The following is a 26,838-nucleotide window of genomic DNA, read 5'->3' as shown; positions in this document are numbered from 1 at the left end:
GGCCGAAGGGCCTCAACTAAAACTAAAGACAGCGAATAATCTTGTGTGTGCTTCGGGGCTGGCACTGTCTCTTCACTGAACCAGAGGAATACATCATAACAAAAGTGGTTTACAGATAATGCTTGACCCTGTGAGGTTGATGAACAATTTTCCAGTATATTATTTCCCAGGTGTTTTCTGCCTGACTTTTGATTTTACGAAATTTGCCAACAGTTTAATTTGCAATCGATGACAAACACTAAACGACTACCTCAGAAGACAGCGAGACTTCCCTTGCAGTAAATAAGTCGGTAATACATGTAATTACCCTGATAAATGGACGGATAGGTTTCTGTGCATCCCACTAAAATAAAGACCATTATCAACAAGTAGGAAATGCAACCATGGAAAGATGGACCATGGAACGCATACAATCAGGTTTCATTGCTTTGGGAATTAGTGGGAGTTGTGGAGGAAGTCCCGTCCACCACACAGGCCAGCTTCCCCACTCATCTACACTTCACGCTGGCTTGGGAAAGCAGCCAATGTAATCAAAGACATTTACACCACTGTCATTCCGTCTCCTCATCTTTCAACCACGTGGCACCAAATTCAGGAACAGCATCTTCTCCTTTGTTTTCGGACGATTGAAAGGTCTGAAGGACGCGGCGGCAGATGTCTCCCAGAATCCCCCAGAGAAGCCGGGCGGTGCAGCCTCGCGGACGGCGGAGTCTACCTGGGTCGGCGGAGCCTCGCGGGTCGACCCGCGGTTGGCGGAGCGGCAGTCGGTGAGGGCGCCGGACAGGGTCAGCGGTCTTTGGGGGGCACCAGTGGTCGAGGATGGGCCACGTGGGAGCTGGAGGACGCGCCACCAGGAGCAAAGGAGGACCCGGCGCAGAGGAACCGCCGTGAGGGGGAAGAACAAAGGAGGACCCGACATGGAGGGACCACCATGAGGCGGGGAGACAGAACAAAGGAGGACCCGGTGAGGGGGGGGTTTACAAAGGAGGACCTGGTGAGGGGGGGGGGGGGTTTACAAAGGAGGACCCGGTGAGGGGGGGGGTTTACAAAGGAAGACCCGGTGAGGGGGGAATCGCCGTGAGGGGGGGTTTACAAAGGAGGACCTGGCGTGAGATACTTTGTAATTCTGTCGGCGCCCTTTATGTGGTGACTATTTGCACACCTTGGATATGCAAGCAAAGAATTTCACTGTGGCTTGTCACATGTGACAGTGTAGCGTTGTGGAAGTCCGGACCTGAAATAAGGCCAGACGCCAGGCAAGTACCGAGAAGGTCGTTTAATAATCAATCGTGCATCCACACTCCACGACAAAGGAATGCCACCAAACCCTCCAGGAAACCCCGTAGCCTGGGCCTGTCCCAGACCTGTCCATCCAGTGCCGAGGGGTTCGATCCAGGGAGTGGCCTAATCCCCAGCCAGGGGCCGGGACAACAGTAAAGTATTCATTCCTCTCATAAGCTAGGATGTAGTTCCGACCTTCCAACCTACCTCACTGCGGCCATTAGACTTTTCCCCTGAAGCTGTCGCATTACAATGCTGTACAACTATATTTTGTACCCTGGTGTTTTTCTCGTTGCACTCAGTGTTGTACTTGCATATGGTTTGACTGTATTTAGAGAAAAGCATAATTTGACTTGACTGGATAGCGTGCAAATGAAAGGCTTTTGGTACATGTGACAATAATAAACGAATACCAATACCAACAGTGGCCTGGCATGAACATGAAACATCAACGAACAAAGCTGTAAATCCCCATTCAAAGGATGCAATGGTCTGCTGGAATCAACATCTTTTCAGAATGCCAGAAGAAACATTTCAAGCTTAATTTTAAGTAAAGAGATCCACCTTAGAATGTTTGCCATTGAAACATTGAGCTCCACAGCACTGTGAATGCGAATGCTAAGCTGGGAGATCAGGGCTGTCATTGCTTGGTCGTGACAGATCTGTATCCCAGTCCGCTGGCCCTTGTGATAAACTGATTTTTATTTTAGATTTAGAGATACAGCACGGAAACAGGCCCTTCAGCCCACCGGGTCTGCGCCGCCCAGCGATCCCCGCACACTAACACTATCCTACACACACTAGGGACAATTCTTACATTTGCCCAGGCAATTAACCTACATACCTGTACGTCTTTGGAGTGTGGGAGGAAACCGAAGATCTCGGAGAAAACCCACGCAGGTCACGGGGAGAACGTACAAACTCCGTACAGACGGCGCCCGTAGTCAGGATGGAACCTGAGTCTCTGGCGCTGCATTCGCTGTAAGGCAGCAACTCTACCGCTGCTCTGATATAAACTCAGACGAAAAATAATCCGTTTGGCAGATTACGCGAGTAGATCAGGAACTGAGTGGATAAGAATGATCGAAGGGGGAACTCTTATTTTCAGAAGGCATGTTAACAAGAAAAAAAAAATCACATCAGCAGCACAAATTGAAGTTTAGTTTCGGGATACAGCGCGGAAACAGGCTCTTCGCCCCCACCGAGTCCACTCCGACCAGCGATCCCCGCATACTAACACTATCCTACACATACTGGGGACAATTTCCAATTTTACCAAGCCAATTAACCTACAAACGTGTACTTTTTTGAAGTGTGGGAAGAAACTGGAGCTCCCGGAGAAAACCCATGCAGGTCACAGGGAGAGAGTACAAACTCCATTCAGACAGCACCCCTAGTCAAATTCCAACCGGGGTCTCTGGCATTGTAAGGCAGCAACTCTACTCCACTGTGCCACCATGCCACCCTTCGAGTGACGAGAACACACCAATGTAATTACATTCATGGTCCAAGCCCAGGAAGCAGTTAAGGAAACACTTTTCATAGTTGCCAGTTAAACACGTGGGCATGTGATCAATGCTCAATAGGTCATTATGTAAATAATTCGCTTCTAATTGGAAACTGGGGTTATTATCATCAAGAGAGAGAAAATGGAGGGAATTTTGACAACTTCTGGCCTTTGTAGATACACACGGCACAGTCGCGAGGCTGGTAGAGCCACTGCCTCACAGTGCCAGAGACCCGGGTTCAATCCTGACCTCACTGTGACCGTGTGGGTTCCCCCTGGGTATGCCAGTTTCATCCCACATCCCAATGATATGTGGGTTTGCAGGATAATTAGCCCCCAGCAACCTAGTGTACAGGAAGTGGATGAGTAAGTGGAACAACATGGAACTAAAGTAAATGGTAAACTGATTTTGTGTCGTAAACTAACGTAAAAGTCAAGATCGATGGTCGGTGTGGACTCGGTGGGCCAAAGGGTCTGTTTCCATGCTGTATCTTTAAAACTAAAAACTAAAAAAAAAACTAAAAGCATGCATGAAATTATAAGCATATAAAATTATTAAGGGATTGGACACACGAGATGTAGGAAACATGTTCCCGATGTTGGGGGAGTCCAGAACCAGGGGTCACAGTTTCAGAATAAAGGGTAGGCCATTTAGAACTGAGATGAGGAAAATCTTTTTCACACAGAGTTGTGAATTTGTGGAATTCTCTGCCTCAGAAGGAAGTGGAGGCCAATTCACTGGATGCATTCAAATGAGAGTTAGATAGAGCTCTTAGGGCTAGCGGAATCAAGGGATATGGGGAGAAGGCAGAAACGGGGTACTGATTGTGGATGATCAGCCATGATCACATTGAATAGCAGTGCTGGCTTCGAAGGGCCATATGGCCTACTCCTGCACCTATTGTCTATGTACCCATGAATATTTTATCTTGCCGTAATTTGTTGTGTTGGCATTTTCTCATCATCCCCACACCAATATTTAAGATTTAAGCACAAATAAGTTCCCAACACTAGCAGCTAAAAAGATGAACAGCCTAAGGTTTTATGTGTAAGCAATGTACAGGGAAAGTTAAAGAGATGACATTATCAAACAGGTTTCAACTTCTCTGGAGACGACAGATGATATTGCCACTAGACAGCTTGCAGTGAGGTGAAGGAGATGAATCTGCAGTCTTTTTAGGCAGTGGAAGGATATTAAATATGAAGTTTCAAAAAGTAAATAGAGTAAAGTAAATAGAGTGAGCGTTAGTTTTTACAGACTTGGACAGGTTGTGTGAGTGGGCGGATGCATGGCAGATGCAGTTTAATGTGGATAAGTGTGAGGTTATAGGAATAGGAAGGCAGAGTATTATCTGAATTGTGTCAAGTTAGGAAAAGGGGACGTACAACTGGATCTGGGTGTCCTAGTGCATCAGTCACTGAAAGGAAGCATGCAGGTACAGCAGGCAGTGAAGAAAGCCAATGGAATGTTGGCCTTCATAACAAGAGGAGTTGAGTATAGGAGCAAAGAGGTCCTTCTGCAGTTGTACAGGGCCCTAGTGAGACCGCAACTGGAGTACTGTGTGCAGTTTTGGTCTCCAAATTTGAGGAAGGATATTCATGCTATTGAGGGCGTGCAGCATAGGTTTACTAGGTTAATTCCCGGAATGGCGGGACTATCATATGTTGAAAGACTGGAGCGACTAGGCTTGTATACACTGGAATTTAGAAGGATGAGAGGGGATCTTATCGAAACGAATAAGATTATTAAGAGGTTGGACACGTTAGAGGCAGGAAACATGTTCCCAATGTTGGGGGAGTCCAGAACAAGGGGCCACAGTTTAAGAATAAGGGGTAGGCCATTTAGAACGGAGATGAGGAAAAACTTTTTCAGTCAGAGAGTTGTGAATCTGTGGAATTCTCTGCCTCAGAAGGCAGTGGAGGCTAATACTCTAAATGCATTCAAGAGAGAGCTAGATAGAGCTCTTAGGGATAGCGGAGTCAGGGGGTATGGGGAGAAGGTAGGGACGGGGTACTGATTGTGAATGATCAGCCATGATCACATTGAATGGCGGTGCTGGGTCGAAGGGCCGAATGGCCTACTCCTGCACCTATTGTCTATTGTGTATTGACCTCCTTATAACGGATATTGGTTATAGTGAACGGCCCTACCAAACATCACCGCCAGGCCGCATTGCCGACGCCACCCCAACCGCTTCCTCGGTCATGCCTACCCATGCCGGCCCTCTGCCCACACAGCTCCTTCATCCGCGCCCACCGTCGCCACCACCTCCACCTCCACTGCCTGCATTGAGAACTTGGAGCTTTGCAGCTTAGAACAGGTGAGGCTTTGCTTTAATCTTTCAGCTGCAAAAAAGCACCAGTGCAGTTCTTGCAGCGCCTAATTTTTATTGTTAGGTTACTACATACGAATTGCCACAATGGGCTTGGACCATGGGTAGGATTACATTGGTGTGTTCTCGTCACTTCAGGTTTTTCTTGTTAAAATACCATCTGTGGAATTCTCTGCCACAGAAGGCAGTGGAGGTCAATTCACTGGATGTATTCAAGAAAGAGTTAGATATAGCTCGTAGGGCTAAGGGAATCAAGAGATATGGGGAGAAAGCAGGAACAGGGTACTGATTCTGGACGATCAGCCATGATCATATTGAATGGCGGTGCTGGCTCGAAGAAGGGACGAATGGCCTACTTACTCCAGAACCTACTTTCTATGTTTCTATCTTCTGAAAATAAGACTTGGTTATAGCGGACTATCAGCAATAACGGACACAATCCCCCCCCCCCCCCCCCTTGCTATGGTCCATTATAATGAGGGTTTACTGCACTGGGCAACATGTTGGTCACAAGGGAAAGGTGAGACAAATGTCATTTCTCTCATAAAACAGCTGGCAAATTCACAATAGCTGTGCTTGTCTCCATTTGCACTCACTCATTTCATGAGTCTGTCCAATAACTCTAGTGGTGACAGATCTAGAGTTAAAACCCCTTCTAGAACTCTTTCTAGAGTCTGAAGAAGAGTCCCGTCCAGAATAATCACCAAACTAAGTTCTGCAGAGATGCTGTCAGACCTGCTGATTTACTACAGCACTGTGTGTCTCTTCTGGAGATATTCTACTGGACCAGCACGCAGAATTTCAACTGCACTGCACTGCATTTTTATGTTCTGCAGAATTCAGTTTCAATTAAAAATGAAACTGAATGGACAATCAGGGGTTAATAAGGCTTGCATGAGGGGTATGGTTTTTCACCTGGGTCATGGGTTCATCTGAGAGGAGGACCTGCTCCTCCAGGGAGTTTATAAACTTTGATCAAATTATCTTATCCCATCCCATCCTATCCCATTCCATCCCAACCCATCCCCTATTCCGTCCCATCCCCTCCCATCCTATCCCTTCCCATCCCATCCCTTCCCATCCCTTTCTATCCCATCCCATCCCTTCCCTTCCCATCCCATCCCTTCTCACATCCCATCCCATCCCGTCCCGTACCTTCCCATCCCGTCCCATCGCACTCCATCCTGTCCCTTCCCATCCCATCCATTCCCATCCAATCACATCCCCTTCCCACTGACCCAAACTGATCTAAATCACAACTGCCACAAGATGAGTTATGACCTCCCAAATGCTTTCTTACTCGCGACCACTATCAACTACGAGTCATCTCTTCCAACCAATCCGTGTCCCAGCCATTGATCACCTGCAGTACATCACTGCCAATTTACTCCTCAACTCCCTTTTTCATCCAAGAAATCCCATTAACCGCTCCTAGCCTCCAATGGCTTCTCCCTGGACTTCACTGTTTCCTCTGTGCCCTTTGCACCGGCAGAGTGCAATTGGTCAGGGCTAATGATTGAACAGTTCCCAATCAAAGGCACACAAAGTCTTGGGTCTAATGAGCAACTGAATTCACCATCAAATGGCCCTCAAACTCACCACGGATTGGCCTGCCGCGAGGCTGTTGTTTTAACGCACCTGAACAGCCGCCTTTCAATTTGTATTCAAGGATATCTGAAAGTGGAACTAAAATGTCCTCCTTTTGATTTCATCCCTGCAGTTCCAGAAGTTCATCGTCCAACGCTCTAGGGGCATAGATCGGGTGAATGCATACAGCCTTTTCCCCAGTGTTATTGAATCAAGAACTAGAGGGCATGGGTTTAAGATGAGAGCGGAAAGATTTAATCTGAACCTGAGGGGCAATGTTTTCACATAAGTTATGATATGTGTATGGAATGAGCTGCCAGGAAAAGTGGTTGAGGCTGGTACAATAACCACATTTAAAAGACATTTGCACAGGTACATGGTGGATAGAAATGGTTGAGAGGATTATTGGTCAAATGAGGTGCAAATGGGATTAGGCTAATGGTTGATTTTTTATTTAGTTAGAGATACAGCGCGGAAACAAGCCCTTCGGCCCACCGAGTCCGCGCCGCCCAGCGATCCCCGCAAATTAACACTATCCTACACACACTAGGAACAATTTTTTTACATTTACCCAGTCAATTAACCTACAAACCTGTACGTCTTTGGAGTGTGGGAGGAAACCGAAGATCTCGGAGAAAACCCACGCAGGTCACGGGGAGAACGTACAAACTCCGTACAGACAGCGCCCGTGGTCAGAATCGAACCTGAGACTCCGGCGCTGCATTCGCTGTAAGGCAGCAACTCTACCGCTGTGCCACCATGTCAGCATGGATGATCTGGGAAAGGACCTGTTGGACCTGTATGACTCCATGACTCTATGAACCCATTCAAGCGCCTTTTCTCATAAGCAAGTATCGGGACTGTGGTAGTTTACCACTTACAGGTGTAAAACAAGTTGACGGAACATTTCCTCAATAACATTCCAATGTTAAACTTCCAGAGTTATTGTCACCGGAAGACAATTGAAAACCCAGATCAATTTTCTCCCCAATACCAATAATTGTGCAGTGGTGGAGTGGATGGTGAGACAATTCAGGTCGCCACAGCCCTGTGTTCACCTCGGACACCAATCTTGTACATGTTGCTCCAGAGGAGCTGCAGTAACTGTAGAGCCTGGTGGTGGAGGAAAAATGCAAAGTTCCTGTTTCAATCACAGAGCACTTCTCTTAATTTTGTGCAAAAAAACCCCAAAGAATTTCTACGAGGTGTGAAAAATACCACTTACACACACAGGAATAACAGAGTTCGTCAGAAATAGTTGGGGAAGTTCTGGGTTTCAACTCTATTTTTTTGTAAGAGAAACTTTCCTAATTGCTGTCTCAGAGTACAATAAACCACTTCAAGTGCAATGAATTGCTTTGGAGTGTTCATCTGGCCAACCAAGAGGCACAAAGCAAAGATCCATAAAGAGCGGTTTATACGGATGTTGGAGGGTAAATCACTGACAATGGTCACTGCACTGCACGGGTCTCCTGTTCCTCTATTGGTACCATGGATGACTCACTTCAGTCATTCAAGGCTTTGTGGGGAAAAGCAACCTTTGCTAAAAACCGACCTGCAATGTACCTTTGCGTAGTCAGGGTTATCATTGACACGCGCCAATCAGAACCCTTATTAGGGAATGCTTCTTAAAGTGAAAGGGCGTTGTCATCGAGCTGAGGTTTTTATGGGAAGGTTGAGTTCTTGGAACAGTTAGCTGTAGCCTGCACCATAAAAATGTCCGTGCAGGCCCATAAGGGAACCGTTCACACAGAAAGATACTCGATCTGCTGGCGTGAGAACGATTCACTGGTGCCCTGATTGCAGGAAACAGCCTTAGTTCACTTTTCCTAAAAAAAACAAAGGGGAAAGCAAATGTAAACTCTTCTCTGTGTGTTTTTTTTTGTCAGCGGTTGTTACAGGTAAGGGATTGCCCAGACTTTAACTTCATGATTTAGTGCATAATTGCCATGATGGGCTTCCACAGAATGCTCTGTACATCTACATTCCAAGTCCTCAGTATGTGCACCTTTTAACTTTAATCTTGAGGTTGTGTTTGGATTGATCCCTGCCCAAGTAGTTCATTTGAATATCCAGCAATGTGAATTGGAGGAAGTGGTTGGCATTTTAAAAGCCCAGCAACATAAACCATCAGGATATTAGAACATTTAAAAATAAACATTACAATGACATTTCTGTATGTTTCGAGTAGCTGAGGTCAAATTAAGACAAATCATTTATGCAGGTACCTTGGTGCAGCGACAAAACGATTCCATCTACCTATATACTAGATCTCTGGTTTGTTTGTTTGTTTGTTTGTTCCTGAACTACAGCCAAAACGGTACACGATAGCGCGACAATTTTAAGCCCACCTTACTCACCGTCGTCCCTTTGGTGCTAATGGAAGAAGTTTCATTGAAATCGGTGTTATTTTTAAAGCTATTCACATTTTAAAGTTTAAATCTATCTCCTAGAAAGGGAGGGGGGAGGGAGGGAGGGGTTGGAGGGAGGGAGGGAGGGGGGAGGATAAGGGGGGTTGAGGGGGATTGAGTGGGGGGGGAGGGGAAGGGGGGAGGGGAAGGGGGAGGGGAGGGGGAGGGGAAGGGGGAGGAGGAGGGGAGGAGGGGGAGGGGAGGGGAGGGAGGGGAGGGGAGGGGGGAGCAGGGAGGGGGGCAAAGGGGAGGGGGAGGGGGGAGGAGAGGGTGCTGCACCAATGCAGAAGAGGTTTTGGCCCAACGGGTCCACTTGGTCTAGTCTTCTAAAAAATCTTTCTCTTTACGTTGTCACTCTCCCTGAAAATATAAGGAGTTTTAGTCATATATATATATATATACAGATATGATTTACACACACATATATATATAGATATATATATATATATAGATAGATAGATAACAAGCATTTGATATGTTATGAGGAGAATGGGGTTGAGAGAGAAAAATAGATCAGTCATGATTGAACGGTTGAGTAGACTAGATAGGCCAAATGGCCTAATTCGTCTCCTATTACTTATGGACTTATGAATTCACAAGCCTTTGTTAACATCTCCAAAGTAATAATGACAAGCAAAACTGGTCTGGAAATTTGATTCTGTTGCGGAGTTTAAGATAGAATTTCATCAGATGGGATCCGGGGCTTTCTCTCTGTTCCTTATTCATCTGCGGTTTTCAAGCCGGATCCTCTATTTGTATGATGCATAAATGGCACTTGAACATGGCAGAATTTATCTATACCACACATCTGGATCCATTTCCACATTTAATCCATGGATGTGTGGTGTGCAGATGTGGTGAGCCACTCGTACACAAACAGCCATTCACAATGTACGCAGGGGCTGTTTTGTTATAAATTAAAGGGGACTGCAGCCAATGGAGTCAGACAACAGGGAGGCATTTCGAGGTAGGTCCCCTCCAAGTGCTTCTCATGGCGCTCCTCGCTTGGACTCACGACAGTGCTACCCGAAATGTCAAAGATTTGATAGCACAGTTTTAAGGGGCAAAGTCTTAAGGAGATGTGCAGGGTAAATTTTTACATAGAGTGGTGGGGGGCTGGAATGCATTGCCAGGGGTGGTGGTGGAAGGAAATATAATAGTAGCAGTTAGATGTTTTTTGATAGGAACGTGAATATGCAGGAAATGGAGGGATATGGATCACGTTCAGGCAGACGAGATTACTTTAACCAGGCATCATGTTCATCACGGACGTTGTGCGTGGATGGGCTTGTTCTGTGCTGTACTGTTCTATGTTCTATGAAGCACTCCAATTTCCCCACCCCAGCAGCTCACAGTGATCTACTCTCATCGAATTGGAGTTTGTACGTTCTCCCTGTGACCTGCGTGGGTTTTCTCCGAGATCTTCGGTTTCCTCCCACACTCCAAAGACGTACAGGTTTGTAGGTTAATTGGCTTGGCAAATGTTAGTGTGCGGGGATCGTGGGCGGCGTGGACCCGGTGGGCCGAAGGGCCTGTTTCTGCACTATATCTCTAAATCTAAAATCTAAAAAAAAATCTAAATCTAAATGGCCAATGCCACTATTTATTCCTCTCTCCTACGAAATATCACTTGACTACGACTTAACAAACTCCCAATCTCTCTTAAAACTCACTTGAATTCCTGCATTCATTCTGAAATGGTGAGGAGAGTAATGGAAAGGTAGGGGAAACCTGAGGCAAGGGTAAATGATACATTAAAGTGGATTTATGCACGTTGGCCTCTGCATAAACTCAGTTGTAGGCCTGTCATAAATTGCACGTTTAACAAGTTATTCGGCCAAGGAAATCCAGGCCCATTATCTTTGAGGGATCTTCATGCAGACATGTTTGATGCTGTGTTCTGCACATAACAGTCATAAGCAAAATACAAGTAGTTTTCATTGGGCCTAAAGTGTCCTGTGATCTTCGGAGATTGTAAACTGCACTGCAGGAGCCCCCTTCCAATGAAAAGGCACTATTGTTACCCAACAACACCAGGGAATATCTGTAAAAGGGCATTTGAACACTGTTGCCTTGCGAACAACTACGGGCTGTGAAAACAAAATCTTGCCATGTCAGTGAAGACTACATTCCATAAATGAATAAATATATGCACACATATTTAATTGCCAGCAATCCCATTCTGAATTTAGCTTGAGGCCCTCTCAATGTGAAGGACATGCACAATGTCATCAAATTGTGGTTCAGCGGTAGAGTTGATGCATTACAGCCCCAGAGACCCGGGTTCGATCCTGACTACGGGTGCCGTCTGTATGGAGTTTGTACGTTCTCCCCGTGACCTGCGTGGGTTTTCTCCGAGATCTTCGCTTTCCTCCCACACTCCAAGGACGTGCAGGTTTGTAGGTTAATTGGCTTGGTAGAATTGTAAATTGTCCCTAGTGTGTGTAGGGTAGTGTTAATGTGTGGGGATCGCCGGTTGGTGCGGACCCGGTGGACCAAAGGCTTTGTTTCTGTGCTGTATCTCTAAACTGAACTACACTAAATGGTACTCATGTACTGAACAGACAAAAATAACACAGAAGTAGTTCTTAATCTCCCTGCTGCCCACCAGCTCTATCCCAATCCTTCCTCTAGACCCTACCACTGTTACTCATCTTCTGACTAACCGTCACCTTTAGGGTACCTGATCCATTCCCTCCTTCAGCTCAATTTCTCATCAACCAACACTTTTGCTCTGAGTCCTGACTCTGACCTGTCCTGACTGACCATCACCTTTAGCTTATCTTCCATCCCTTCCAATTGCCACTGTCTCACCTGGGGCAGCACTGTCAGCGATGCAGCTGATAGAGCTGCTGCCTCATAGCGCCCGGGTTCAATCCTGACATGTGGGTGCTGTCTGTGTGGAGTTTGCATGCTCTCCCTGTGACTGTGTGGGTTTCCTCTGTGTGCTCCGGTTTCCTCCCTTATCCCAAAGATGTTTGTAGGCAATAGACAATAGACAATAGGTGCAGGAGGAGGCTATTCAGCCCTTCGAGCCAGCACCGCCATTCAATGTGATCTTGGCTGATCATTCTCAATCAGTACCCCGTTCCTGCCTTCTCCCCATACCCCCTGACTCCGCTATCTTTAAGAGCTCTATCTAGCTCTCTCTTGAATGCATTCAGAGAATTGGCCTCCACTGCCTTCTGAGGCAGAGAATTCCACAGATTCACAACTCTCTGACTGAAAACGTTTTTCCTCATCTCCGTTCTAAATGGCCTACCCCTTATTCTTCAACTGTGGCCCCTTGTTCTGGACTCCCCCAACATTGGGAACATGTTTCCTACCTCTAATGTGTCCAATCCCCTAATTATCTTATATGTTTCAATAAGATCCCCCCTCATCTTTCTAAATTCCAGTGTATACAAGCCTAATTGCTCCAGCCTTTCAACATACGACAGTCCCGCCATTCCGGGAATTAACCTAGTGAACCTACGCTGCACGCCCTCAATAGCAAGAATATCCTTCCTCAAATTTGGAGACCAAAACTGCACACAGTACTCCAGGTGCGGCCTAATTGGCCTCTGAAAATCACCCCCTGGTGTGTAAGTCGTGGATGAGAAAGTTGGATAACATAGAACTAGTGTGAGTGGGAGAATGGTGGTTGGTGTGGACTCGGTGGGATGAAGGGCCTATTTCCATGCTGTATCTCTAAACCTTCAACCTTCGATTATCGCCTGAATGACTATACCCCACCTCCCAACTCAATGATGCCCATTGCCCTCCCAACCATCTCTCTTGCCACCACTATCGTCAGACTAACATTTATCTCCACCAATTATCTCAATTCCGAGAGATTGTGAAAAGTTCATCTGCAACATCTTATGAGATACTAACAACCTTTCTTCGTCGTATTTTCATTTTCGGCATTGACTTGGGATCAGGGTTGGCTTGCCCCCACAAATCATCAGGGAGGGTGATCTTTATGGAGTAAAACACTATTGAATCTATTCCTCTGTCCATCTGGTAATCTCTTGCCATGATTGACCTCCGCATCAGAGTGGGGGCAAAAGGAACTGCAGATGCTAGAATCTCGGGCAAAATGCAAAGTGTTGAGGTAACTCAGTGGGTTCGGCAGCATTTGCGGAGGGAATGGACGGGTGACATTTCAGATTGGGACCCTTCTTCAGATTCCAGGTTCCAGAGTGGAGAAGGGTCTCAACCTGAAACATCGTCCATCCATTCCCTCGACGGATGATGCCTGACCTGCTAAGTTACACCAGCACCGTGTATTTTGCTCAGCATCAGAGTGTCTGCTTTGGGACTCTGGTGTGGGGTATGCACACAACGTTGCAACAGTAAACTGAGCTTGATAAGAACCTTGGTGTTGTGGATATTGGCCACGGAGAGTAGTCTGATATTGGATCACTTATCCCGCCAGCAGATCGAAGGATTTTGCAGGTACATCGTTTGTGGTTTCTCTCCAATAATTTGAGGTCCCTCCTGTATGTTGACAATGACTCAACAAAGCATGGGACAGCATGAATCTGAGCTCTGAGCTTCTTGCCAGGGTTGGCTTCAGATTTAGATTTAGAGATACAGCGCAGAAACAGGCCCTTCGGCCCACCGGGTCCGCGCCGCCCAGCGATCCCCGCACACGAACACTATCCTACACACACTAGGGACAATTTTTACATTTGCCCAGCCAATTAACCTACAAACGGCGCGGAACCTACAAACCTGTACGTCTTTGGAGTGTGGGAGGAAACCGAAGATCTCGGAGAAAACCCACGCAGGTCACAGGGAGAACGTACAAACTCCGTACAGACAGCACCCATAGTCGGGATCGAACCTGAGTCTCCGGCGCTGCATTCGTTGTAAGGCCGCAACTCTACCGCTGCGCCACCGTGCCGCTTTGTTCTCTACGGGGTCCTCAGCTTTGCATTCGTGCTCCACAGGGGACATCATTACACGACACCAAATTGTTCAAGTACCATTTTGTCCCCTGGAGGAAGCAAGCTTAATCCGAATGAAAAGTGTTAATCTGTTGATCCCAGTCAAACACATGAGCACACAATCTAGGCTGATACTTCCAATGACAAAGCCAATGCAACCAAATGCACTGAAACAAGAACATTTGTCATTTCCATGTTGCAGATTGTAGAACGCCCACCGTGCATTAGCTGGTCACCATGGTCCCCAAATAGGGAACTCTAATGAACAATAAAGTCTGAAGAAGGGTCTCAACCCGAAACGTCGCCCATTCCTTCTCTCCCGAGATGCTGCCTGACCTGCTGAGTTACTCCAGCATTTTGTGAATAAATACCTTCGATTTGCAGATATTTTCTTACAATAAAGTCTGAAGAATCGCAAAAGAGATTTTGTGGGCACAGCGGTAAAGTTGCTGCCTTAAAGCGGCAGAGACGGTTCGATCCTGACCACGGGTGCTATCAAAGTTCTTCCTGTGACCGCGTGGGTTTTCTCCGGGTGCTCCAGTTTCCTCCCACACTCCAAAGACATATAGGTTTGTAGGTTAATTGGCCTCGGTAAAACTGTAAATGATCCCTAGTGTTAGTGTAATGGGGTGATCGCTGGCTGGCGTAGACTCGGAAAGCCTGCACTGCGCTATATCTCCAATACATCCAGAACTCCGCTGCCCGTCTACTCACCCACTCCCCGATCCGTGACCATATCACCCCCGTCCTTTACAAGCTCCACTGGCTCCCCATCCCCCAGAGAATCCAGTACAAAATCCTCCTCATGACCTACAAAGCCCTCCATAACCTGGCCCCATCCTACCTGACTGACCTCCTCCACAGACACACTCCCACCTGCACGCTCCGCTCTGCTGCTGCTAACCTCCTGTCCCCCCCCATCCGGACCAAACTCAGATCCTGGGGGGACAGGGCTTTCTCCATCGCTGCTCCCACACTCTGGAACTCACTACCCCAAACCATCAGAGACTCCTCCTCACTCACCACATTCAAAACATCACTGAAGTCTCACTTGTTCAGCACCGCCTTCAACCACTGACCGTCGCTCCACCTTATTCATCCTTTTCTGTTCGTTTATTTATTTATCTTTATGTTAGATCTAATATGTAAAGCGTCTTTGGGTTTCTAGAAAAGCACTATATAAATGTAATGCATTATTATTATTATTATATCTCTAAATTGTCAAAAAAAAGATATGCATTCCTCTTTTATCAGCCCTTTTGAACCACACTCTCGTCTCACTTTTACCATCAGGAAGAAGGTATAGGAGTCTGAGAACTGTCACTTCAATGTTCAGGAACAGCTTCTTCCCGAGAACCATCAGACTCGTAGAAAGTACAAACACCAACAAAGCTGCCCCCCTGTGCCACCGGTCTTGGTTGCACCCATGGATTTTGGGCTTTTGTTTTGCACTCATTTTACTCTTTTTAAAAAATAATTTATTGAACTTCCTTTTGTTCATGTTGACTCATGATATGTATGGGTTTTCAGATACCAGAGGCGTTGGCATATCTATTTTAATTCTATAACAGAAACAGGGGCTTCAGGTTGGACTGTTAGTAGGTTTTGTTCAGGAACTTACTACTGCTGATCTTTAAAGCAAATTTACGAGGGCAGGCGCAAGAAAGAATTTCTTGTGCCATTTAATGCAATACTGTATTCACTGCTCAGCTTAAGATTTTTTGCAATGGTGTAGAAACAAAATGCCTGTGGTACATGACTTTACGCAGCACCTCCACTGGTGTGACCCTAAGATCCAGTCACCTGCCACTTTAATTCTGATTTGCACTCACATTGTGACCTCCCGTGGAATTCTCTGCCTCAGAAGGCAGTGGAGGCCAATTCTCTGAATACATTCAAGAGAGAGCTAGATAGAGCTCTTAAGGATAGCGGAGTCAGGGGGTATGGGGAGAAGGCAGGAACGGGGTACTGATTGAGAATGATCAGCCATGATCACATTGAATGGCGGTGCTGGCTCGTAGGGCCGAATGGCCTCCTCCTGCCATTGTCTATTGTGTATTGTCTCCCTGCCCTCATAGATTAACAGATTCATAGTTATACCACACGGCAACAGGCTCTTCATCCAACTCATCCATGCCAAACTAGATATTTAACTATGCTAAATCCACTGCCTTTTTTTAGCATTATAATATTTATCAAGCAAACATCTGAATTAGTTCTAAAAATTCAAACGGTCTAACAAGCCTGAATGTACTAACTTGACAGCCTAAGGGGAATTCCTTAAGACTTCCCACACACCACAACTTTGAGTTTTCTGTGGACTTCAAGAAACCTAGTGGTGGAGCACAATATGGAAATCATGGATAATCATCTGCCAGCAAATTTGTACATTGATATTCCAAACTCGCACTTAACCCACAAAACCCAACCCAATGTATTGTGTTTGGAAGAAAGAACATTGATAGAATGTAAATAGTAAAATCAGGAAAAGGTTATGCAGTAAAAAATGTATTATTCTGGTTTGAACTGCATTTGAAGAAGAATGTCATTGTCTTTGGAAAGGTGTAGGAGATGTTTATTAAAATGGCAACCGAAATGAAATATTTTATTGTGTAGAAAGGAACTGCGGATGTTGGTTTAATCCAAAGATAGACACAAAATGCTGGAGTAACTCAGCATTGAGGAATGGGTGACGTTCTTCTGAAGAAGGGTCTCGACCCATTCCTTCTCTCCAGAGATGTTGCCTGTCCCGCTGAGTTACTCCAGCATTTTGTGTCTATCTTCGGTTTAAACCAGCACCTGCAGTTCCTTCTTTCAGAGCTCCTCCTGCAGATCGAACCCAGGGCTCTGGTGCTGTAAGGCTGCTGTGCCACCGTGCCACCCTAGTCGTTGAAGTAAGACTCTGCACAACTCTGCATAACTCTCCATTTCTTAAAGGAGTGACATTCATAATCCTGTCTATCATCCAGAACCAGAACTCCTTTCCATTCCCTGCAAGCAAGAATTTCATTGATGAGTTCCGGTACATAAGAGTGCTTCTTTGGAGCGAAGAGAATAGGGGATGATCTTACAGATATGTACAAAATCATGAGAAGAATAGATTGGGTAAATGCACAGTCTTTTGCCCAGAGTAGGGGAATTGAAAACCAGAGGACAGAAGTTTGAGGTGATGGGGAAAGATTTAAAAGGAACCTGAGGGGTAGCCTTTTACGCAGAGTGTTGGGTATATAAAACAGGCTGCTGGAGGATGTAGTTGAGGTAGGAACTGTCATGAATTTTAAGAGACATTTGAACAGGTACATGGATTGGAGAGGTTTAGTGGGTTATGAGCTAAGAGCGGCCAGGTGGGACCAGTGTAGATGGGGCACTTGGTCGGTGTGGGCAGTTTTGGCCCATTTGTATGACTCCATGCTGTATGACTCTATGAGAACAAGGGAAAGGTCAGAGATAAACAGAGATAAGGAGAAGAAAGAGAAGGAGAGACAGTGGAATAAAAGGGGGGTGGGGAGGCCCATGACTGGGTGAACAAATGGAGGGAATGAATGGCAAAGATGCCAATACCAGAGGAAACCATAGAAAAACAAAAAGTCAGTGTTGTGGAGAAACAGAAAGATTATTTGATAGCAGCACATTATTCAGCTTGCCCAGTAGTGAATAAATGAATGAATGATATTTACTTATCACATGTGACGTGTCACAGTGCAGTTCTTTGTTCTGCGTACCATACACAAAGTATGCAAAGGGCATACATTACGGCCGGCAGTGTTCCTGGCTGGCGAGTGGAGCCAAGCCCTCCTGTAGGCCCGTTTGGCCTGCCGTGGACGTCAACGGAACCCGCGCCGCGAGAGCGAGGAGAGACTCGCGAGCAAATGCCCAGAGCGGGGAGGGCTGTTGGGGAGCGGGGAGAGGGGATGGTCGGAGAGAGGGGAGGGAGGGAGAGGGGCGGGGAGAGGGGATGGTCGGAGAGGGGCGGGGAGAGGGGAGGGAGGGAGAGGGGCGGGGAGAGGGGAGGGTCAGAGAGGGGCGGGGAGAGGGGAGGGAGGGAGAGGGGCGGGGAGAGGGGATGGTCAGAGAGGGGCGGGGAGAGGGGAGGGAGGGAGAGGGGCGGGGAGAGGGGATGGTCGGAGAGGGGCGGGGAGAGGGGAGGGAGGGAGAGGGGCGGGGAGAGGGGAGGGTCAGAGAGGGGCGGGGAGAGGGGAGGGAGGGAGAGGGGCGGGGAGAGGGGAGGGAGGGAGAGGGGTGGGGAGAGGGGAGGGAGGGAGAGGAGCGGGGAGAGGGGATGGTCGGAGAGGGGCAGGGAGAGGGGAGGGAGGGAGAGGAGCGGGGAGAGGGGATGGTCGGAGAGGGGCAGGGAGAGGGGAGGGTCAGAGAGGGGCAGGGAGAGGGGATGTTCGGAGAGGGGCAGGGAGAGGGGAGGGAGGGAGAGGAGCGGGGAGAGGGGATGGTCGGAGAGGGGCAGGGAGAGGGGAGGGTCAGAGAGGGGCGGGGAGAGGGGAAGGAGGGAGAGGGGCGGGGAGAGGGGATGGTCGGAGAGGGGATGGTCGGAGAGGGGCGGGGAGAGTGGATGGTCATCGAGGAGCGGGGAGAGGGGATGGTCGGAGAGGGGATGGTTGGAGAGGGGGTGGGGAGAGGGGAGGGAGGGAGAGGGGTGGGGAGAGGGGATGTTCGGGGAGAGGTGATGGTCGGAGAGGGTATGGTCGGAGAGGGGATGTTCGGGGAGAGGTGATGGTCGGAGAGGGGTGGGGAGAGGGGAGGGTCAGAGAGGGGTGGGGAGAGGGGAGGGTCAGAGAGGGGTGGGGAGAGGGGAGGGAGGGAGAGGGGCGGGGAGAGGGGATGGTCGGAGAGGGGCAGGGAGAGGGGAGGGAGGGAGAGGGGCGGGGAGAGGGGATGGTCGGAGAGGGGCGGGGAGAGGGGAGGGAGGGAGAGGGGCGGGGAGAAGGGATGGTCGGAGAGGGGTGGGGAGAGGGGATGGCCGTTGAGAGGGGCGGGGAGAGGGAATGGCCATTGAGGGGTGGGGAGAGGGGATGGTCGGAGAGGGGCAGGGAGAGGGGATGGTCGGAGAGGGGCAGGGAGAGGGGAGGGAGGGAGAGGGGTGGGGAGAGGGGATGGTCGGAGAGGGGTGGAGAGAGGGGATGGCCGTTGAGAGGGGCGGGGAGAGGGGAGGGTCAGAGAGGGGATGGTCGGAGAGGGTTGGGGAGAGGGGATGGTCGGAGAGGGGCAGGGAGAGGGAATGGCCATTGAGGGGTGGGGAGAGGGGATGGTCGGGCAGAGGGGATGGTCGGAGAGGGGCAGGGAGAGGGGCAGGGAGAGGGGATGGTCGGAGAGGGGTGGGGAGAGGGGAGGGTCAGAGAGGGGATGGTCGGAGAGGGGCAGGGAGAGGGTTGGGGAGAGGGGATGGTCGGAGAGGAGCGGGGAGAGGGGATGGCCGTTGAGGGGCGGGGAGAGGGGAGGGTCAGAGAGGTAATGGTCGGAGAGGGTCAGAGAGAGGAGATGGTCTTCGAGGAGCGAGGATGTCCCAGAGAGCGAGGAGGGCCGTCAGAAGCTCCTGGCGAGCGCCGTGGAGCCGTCCATGAGAGGACCTGGTGGCCGAGGACAGGCCTGCAATGGAAGTATGAGGATAATTTAACGCAAATAGTTTACATGTAATTGTTCTTAATTGATTGGATTTTTTTAGACGTTTCCTTACTTTTACAGGGAGATGTCCCTGTGCTTTCAGTTTCATCTGCTTTTAAAATCCAGTTTACTGAGTATTAACCTTGTTGTGCAATGGGCAGTTTGCTAAGTCACCTGCCCAGCCACTCCATAAATGCATTGACTGACATGGTGTTGGCAATGAATACTCTCCATCCTTTATCCCAAACCTAAAGCCAGTAATAGACAATAGACAATAGATGCAGGAGGAGGTCATTTTGCCCTTCGAGCCAGCATCGCCATTCAATGTGATCTTGGTAATGGGACTGCTTGAAATCTGAAATCAAAACCAAGCCATGCTGTGATTGCTGAGGCCTGGAATCTGTTCAGCTCCTGGGCTGAGTCCGAGTCAGAAGCCCCGAGCTGTTCCTCAAGCTGATTATATTGGCAGCTTGAGGGGATGTACAGAGTTCAGAGCGGTGTGAGGTGGAGAATTAAAACGACAGGTGACTGGATTCCTGGGGCCAAACCGTGGAGTAAATGGAAGGAAATGAAACACAAAGTGCCGGAGTAACTCGAGCGGTCAGGTAGCATCTACGGAGGGCATGGATCGGTGGTGTTTCAGGTCGGGAGCCTTCTTCAAGTTCGATGGAAGGGTTCTACAAGGTGGTAACTGGATAGGGTGACCACTTGCCCGAATTCACTGCTGCTTCTGTTTCTGACTGGCATCCAACAGGGTTCAGGAGGAGATACCTTGTCCTCAAGGTATGCCTACTTTAAAGAAGATCTAACATGTTTGGTTTTCATCTCACAAAATGGTGGAGTAACTCAGCAGGTCAGGCAGCATCTCAGGAGAGGAGGAACGGTGACGTTTCGGGTCGAGACCCTTCTTCAGACGACCCAAAATGTCACCCATTCCTTCTCTCCTGAGATGCTGCCTGACCTGCTGAGTTACTCCAGCATTTTGTGAAATAAACACCTTCCATTTGCACCAGCATCTGCAGTCATTTTCTTACACTGACATGTTCAGCTGACCCCAACGAGTATGAGTCTGAATTGTGAAAATAAATATAATGTTAAATTGAAAAGCACAAAGGTCACCACTTCAACGTGCCATGTGAACTGGTGTGAGAGTTGGTGGAGATACACTGTTGAGTATCCCAGAGGGAAGAATTCCTTCAGAAAGATGGAAGAGGGGAATGACATCACGATGGGGTGGTAGAGAATATCTGTTGAATGTGGACTCTGTGGAAGGTGAGGACCAGGGGGACCTAACCTGGTTCTGAGAGGGAGGAGAAGGGATGGGAGCAGATCTGTGCTGTGCAGAACAGATAACTGGAAGTGCCAGTAAGCCAGGATGCTGGGAACCCATGGTTGAGGAAAAGGAACACATGGAGGAAGACATTCCAACCATTGGCTGTTACTCCCCCATGACATTTAGTTTAGAGACACAGCATGGAAACACTGAGTCCACGCCGACCGGTGATTAGTAGTTCTCTCCAACACACCAGGGACAATTTACAGAAGCCGATTAACCTACAACACTGTGCGTCTCTGGGATGTGGGAGGAAACTGGAGCTCATGGTGAAAACCCATACGGTCAAAGGGAGAACGTGCAAACTCCGCACAGACAGCACCCGAGGTCAGGATCGAACCTGGGTCTCTGTTGCTGTGAGGCAGCAGCTCTACCGCTGCGCCACCGTGACCTCCGAGATGCAGCTACAGCTCAACCTATAAGAAACTTTCTCTGATACTCTGCATTGGCACAGCACACAGTACCATTGTCTCGACCACGTCCTCTGGCAGCTCATTCTATATACCCACCACTTGTGAAAAAAGTTGCTCATTAAGTTCCCATTAAATCATTCTGCTCTCATCTTAAACCTGTGCTCCTGGATCTTGCTTCCCCCAAAGTCGTTTCAGAAAAAGACTGTGTATTCACCCATGGTTTTATACATCTGCTGCAGCAATTCCACAACATAGAAAGGATGTTGGCATGAAGATAGGCACAAAGATCTGGAGCAACTCAGCATTTCTGGAGAGAAGGAATGGGTGATAATCTTTTCTCCAGAGATGGTGTCTGACCCGCTGAGTTACACCAGCTTTTTGTGTCTATCTTTGGTTTAAACCAGCATCTGCAGTTCCTCCCTAAACACAAGGATGTCGGCACACTCTCAGCTCTTACAGGCCCAGTGGGTTTCTTAGTTGTTGGTTTTAAACTCAGATGGAGATAATTATTTACATTTAATCTTCACTGCATAATAATCTAGATACAAATTCAAAGCAGACATGTTTTCTTATCTTGAATATACAGTGTGGAGCCTCGCTCCACAAATTCCATCAGCATGTGCAGTGCCCTACCAGGGGCTCAAACACACTGGATAAGGTGTACACCAATGTAAAGGACTCCTACAGAGCTCTCCCCTGCCCACCCCTGGGACAATCCGATCACCTCTCACTGTTTCTACTGCCCGCATACAAACCCCTCATCCGCAAGACCAAACCCACAATAAAGACGGTCAAAATATGGCCCGAGGACGCCACCCTACAACTCCAGGACTGCTTTGATCGCACCGACTGGGACCTGTTAGCACAACAGGCCACCTACGGTTCAGAGATAGAGGTAGACTTGGAGGAATACGCATCCACTGTGCTCTCCTACATCAACTGCTGTGTGGAGAATGTCACGGAGGACAAGGTGATAAAGATGTTCCCAAACCAGAAACCCTGGATGAACAAGGAGGTACAGAACCTGCTGAGGGCACGCAACAATGCCTTTAAATCTGGTGACACTTCAGCATACAGTGTTGCCAGATCACACCTAAGCAAAGGTATTAAAAGGGCCAAAGACACCCATAGGCAACGGGTGGAAGACCACTTCAACACCACGGACACCAGAAGCATGTGGCAGGGTGTCAGGGACATCACTGGCTACAAGAGCAGCCCTGCCTGCCCCCACAGCGATATGGCATTGACCAACGAGCTTAACACCTTCTTTGCCCGCTTTGAAACTGGCAAAACCACCTTGAGTGAAAGAACCCCAGCCGAGGCGGTGGGACAGGTCTTGCAACTGAGCACACAGGAGGTACAACGCGCTCTGCAAAGGGTCAACCCACGCAAGGCTGCAGGACCGGATTGAGTTCAAGGAAGGGTACTGAAGGACTGTGCTGAACAGCTGGCTGAGGTATTCACCAGGATCTTTAACCTGTCATTATCTCTGGCTACGGTCCCCAAGTGCCTGAAGTCGGCTATCATAGTTCCGGTGCCGAAAAAAGCAAAGATCTCCAACCTGAACGACTACCGCCCGGTTGCCCTAACGCCGATAGTCATGAAGTGCTTTGAGAGGCTGGTCCTCTCACACATCAAATCCAGCATCCCTGACTCACTGGACTCACATCAATTTGCATACAGGGCAAATAGATCCACAGAGGACGCCATCTCTCTGGCTCTTCACACTGTCCTGACTCACCTAGAGAGACAGTGCACGTACGTGAGGATGCTATTCATAGACTATAGCTCCGCCTTCAACACGGTCATCCCCACCAAGCTCATCACCAAACTCCACCAGCTAGGCCTTAGCTCGTCATTATGTGACTGGATCCTGGACTTCCTGCTGGAACGACCGCAGGCAGTGAGAATGGGCCCGCACCTGTCCTCCACTATCACCCTGAGTACCGGCACACCACAGGGATGTGTTCTGAGCCCCATGCTCTACTCCCTCTTCACACACGACTGTGTTCCTGCATTCGACACCACCACCATTGTCAAGTTTGCAGATGACACAACGGTGATCGGGCTGATCACCAACGGGGATGAAACAAACTATAGAGCGGAGGTGCAGAACCTGGCGGACTGGTGCTCGGATAACAACCTGTTCCTAAATACCACCAAGACCAAGGAGCTGATCATCAACTTCCGTAGGTCACATAACGGGGAATATGCCCCGATCTCTATCAACGGGGTCAGTGTGGAGAGAGTGTCCAGCTTCAAGTTTCTGGGCACTCACATTTCGGAGGACCTAACATGGTCCAATAACACTGCTGCGCTGGTCAAGAAGGCACAACAAAGACTGTTCTACTTAAGAACACTGAAAAAGTCTGGTCTACCCCAACAGCTGCTGACGACCTTCTACCGCTGCACCATAGAGAGCATCCTAACGCATGGAATCCCTGTGTGGTACCTCAGCTGCACGGAGGCAGAAAGGAAAGCTCTACAGCGGGTAGTCCATAGAGCTCAGAGGGCCATCGGAACACAGCTACCAGACTTGGAGGGCATCTACAACACACGATGCCTCAGAAAAGCCACCAGCATCCACAAAGACTCTTCACACCCCTGCAACAGTCTGTTCGAACTCCTTCCATCGGGCAGACGATACAAGGCCTTCTATGCCCGCACCTCCAGACTCAGGAACAGCTTCATCCCCAGGGCCATAGCTGCTATGAACCGGTCCTGCTGAGCCGGATGGCCACAACGCATAGATCAACTTGCACTTTACCCTGTCCAAAACTGTTACAACTGTTCGTTTCGTTGGGTTGCTGCTGTCTAAATTACCTAAATTATTGCATCGTATGGGAGGCGCATTCCCAATCTCGTTGTACCCCTGGGTACAATGACAATAAAGATATATTGTATTGTATTGTATTGTATTGGATACGCCACCATCTCATTGATTAATGTTCTAACAGCACCTAAGAAGCCTGGCAACATCCAGAACTGTATCAACTCAAGGCATTCACTTCAAAAGCGCACAGTCCTGCAATTCTGTCACCAAAGACGTTAGGAGCTCTATGTCACGAGAGCACCATTAAGTCTGCAATCTTCTCAGGTTCCTCACGTTATCATGCCTTCCCGTTCCTTCATCCTGAGTCAAATCTGAGGAGTATCTTACCCTATTGATTGAACAACATTTCCACCAAGACTACAACTGTTCGAAAGAAGGCAACTATTCCTTCCTAGGGTAATGAAGCACGAGCAACAAATCAAGAGAACTCAATAATGAGAGGTTGAAAATATCAGCAAAAACTCCAGCCAGTAGGTCTGCACAGGTTTTAAGAACTCGACCGGGCGTGTTATCAGCTTTCCAAGGGTTCACTCCCCTGAAGGGTCTTCTGGTGTTGGCCTCTGTGACTGTAATACCATCTCGGGGGGCTCGGGAAGGCACATCAGTGTTCTCCCTATCAAAGCGTGCGTGGGACGCATTGAGCTCGTCAGAGAGTGATGCTTCACTGTCGCTGGAGCTGCCTCCTGGTGTCGCCTTGTCGGAGGTGATGACATTCAGACCCTACCACAGTTGCCAAACATCCGCCCCATTCTCCAGCTTTGAGCGGAAGTCCCGTTTGGCCTTTTTTGATGGCATTGTCAAGGTGGTATCTGGACATCTTATAGACCTCTGCGTCACCAGCCCTGAATGCCCGGGATCTGGTCCTCAGAAGAATGCGAATCTCCTGGTTCATCCAAGGCTCCTGGTTAGGAAGCACTCGGATGGTTTCTGTCGGAACACGGTCCTCCACACATTCCCTTATGAAGTCTATGATGACTGTGGCGAATTATTTCAGGTTCGTTGCCGAGTCCTTGAACATTGGCCAGTCTACTGACTCCAGGCAGTCCTGTAGTTGTTCCCCTGCCTCCCCAGACCAGCTCTGTGTAGTCCTCACCTCTGGGGGTGAACTCTTTAGTTGCTGCCTGTATGCAGGAAGATGCAGCACCACTGAATGGTTGGATTTCCCATAGTGTGGTTGAGGGACAGAGCGATAGGCATCCTCGATGGTCGTACAGCAGTGGTCAAGGGTGTTTAATCCTCTGTTGCTGCAGGCCACATGTTGATGGTAGTTTGCGAGCGATGTTTTCAGGTTGGCTTTGTTGAAGTCCCCGGTTATGGTGGTAAAGGCTTTGGGGTACGCTGACTTGCGCTTGTTGACCAGGGCGTGCAGCTCCTCCAATGCTGGACGGACGTCTGCCCTGGGGTGGGATGTAGACCACGGTCAGAACGATGGAGGTGAATTCCCTCGGGAGGTAGAAGGGGCGACACTTCACCGCCAGATGTTCCAGGTGTGGAGAGCAGGGGTTAGACGGAACTGCCACGTCTGAGCACCACGAAGAGTTGACCATGAGGCAGACACCCCAGCCTCTCCCTTTGCCAGATGCCTGCGTTCAGTCCATACGATGGATGGAGAAACCTTCAGCTGAGTCTGGGGAGATGGGGGGGGGGAGGGAGCCATGTCTCTGTGAAACATTCCCTCAGCTCCCTTTGGTAAAGCAGCTTTGACCTGAAGTCCTCCACTTTATTGTCCAGTGATCGTACATCGGCTAAATAAGGAGCACATTTCACCAACATCCTTTACAGATACAACATCGCTTTCTCTTTTTGCACTCCAGCCCCTTTGCAGTAAAGTGTGGAACTAGGGGACAAAATCAGACTGCAAAATAAGTTATTATGAATACGTTGTATTCCCAGTCATAAACATTTCTGATGATGGATGGGATGGAATGGGGGTGCAGGCGAATAAGTTCAGAGGTGATCGGAGCAGAATTAGGCCATTCGGCCCATCAAGTCTACTCCAGCATTCAATCATGGCTGATCTATCTCCCCCTTCTAACCCCATTCTCCTGCCTTTTCCCCATAACTCCTGACACCCGTACTAATCAAGAATCTATCTATCTCTACCGTATAAATATCCATTGACGCCTCCACAGCTTTCTGTGGCAAAGAATTCCACAGATTCACCACCCTCTGACTAAAGGATAAGGGGGATATGGGGTAAGTCTTTTAGGACCGAGATGAGAATGTTTTTTTTCACACAGAGAGTGGGTGAGTCTGTGGAATTCTCTGCCACAGAAGGTAGTTGAGGCCAGTTCATTGGCTATATTTAAGAGGGAGTTAGATGTGGCCCTTGTGGCTAAAGAGGTCAGGGGGTATGGAGAGAAGGCAGGTACAGGATACTGAGTTGGATGATCAGCCATGATCATATTGAATGGCGGTGCAGGCTCGAAGGGCCGAATGGCCTACTCCTGCGCCTATTTTCTATGTTTCTATCTTTCTATGTAAAGAAATTCCTCCTCATCTCCTTCCGAAAGTAATGTCTTTTAATTCTGAGGCTATGATCTCTGGTCCTAGACTCTCACTAGTGGAAACATCCTCTCCACATCCACTCTAT

Source organism: Rhinoraja longicauda, chromosome 15 (assembly GCF_053455715.1).
Source record: "Rhinoraja longicauda isolate Sanriku21f chromosome 15, sRhiLon1.1, whole genome shotgun sequence".
Taxonomy (NCBI): domain Eukaryota; kingdom Metazoa; phylum Chordata; class Chondrichthyes; order Rajiformes; family Arhynchobatidae; genus Rhinoraja; species Rhinoraja longicauda.
This window is presented reverse-complemented; position numbering follows the sequence as displayed.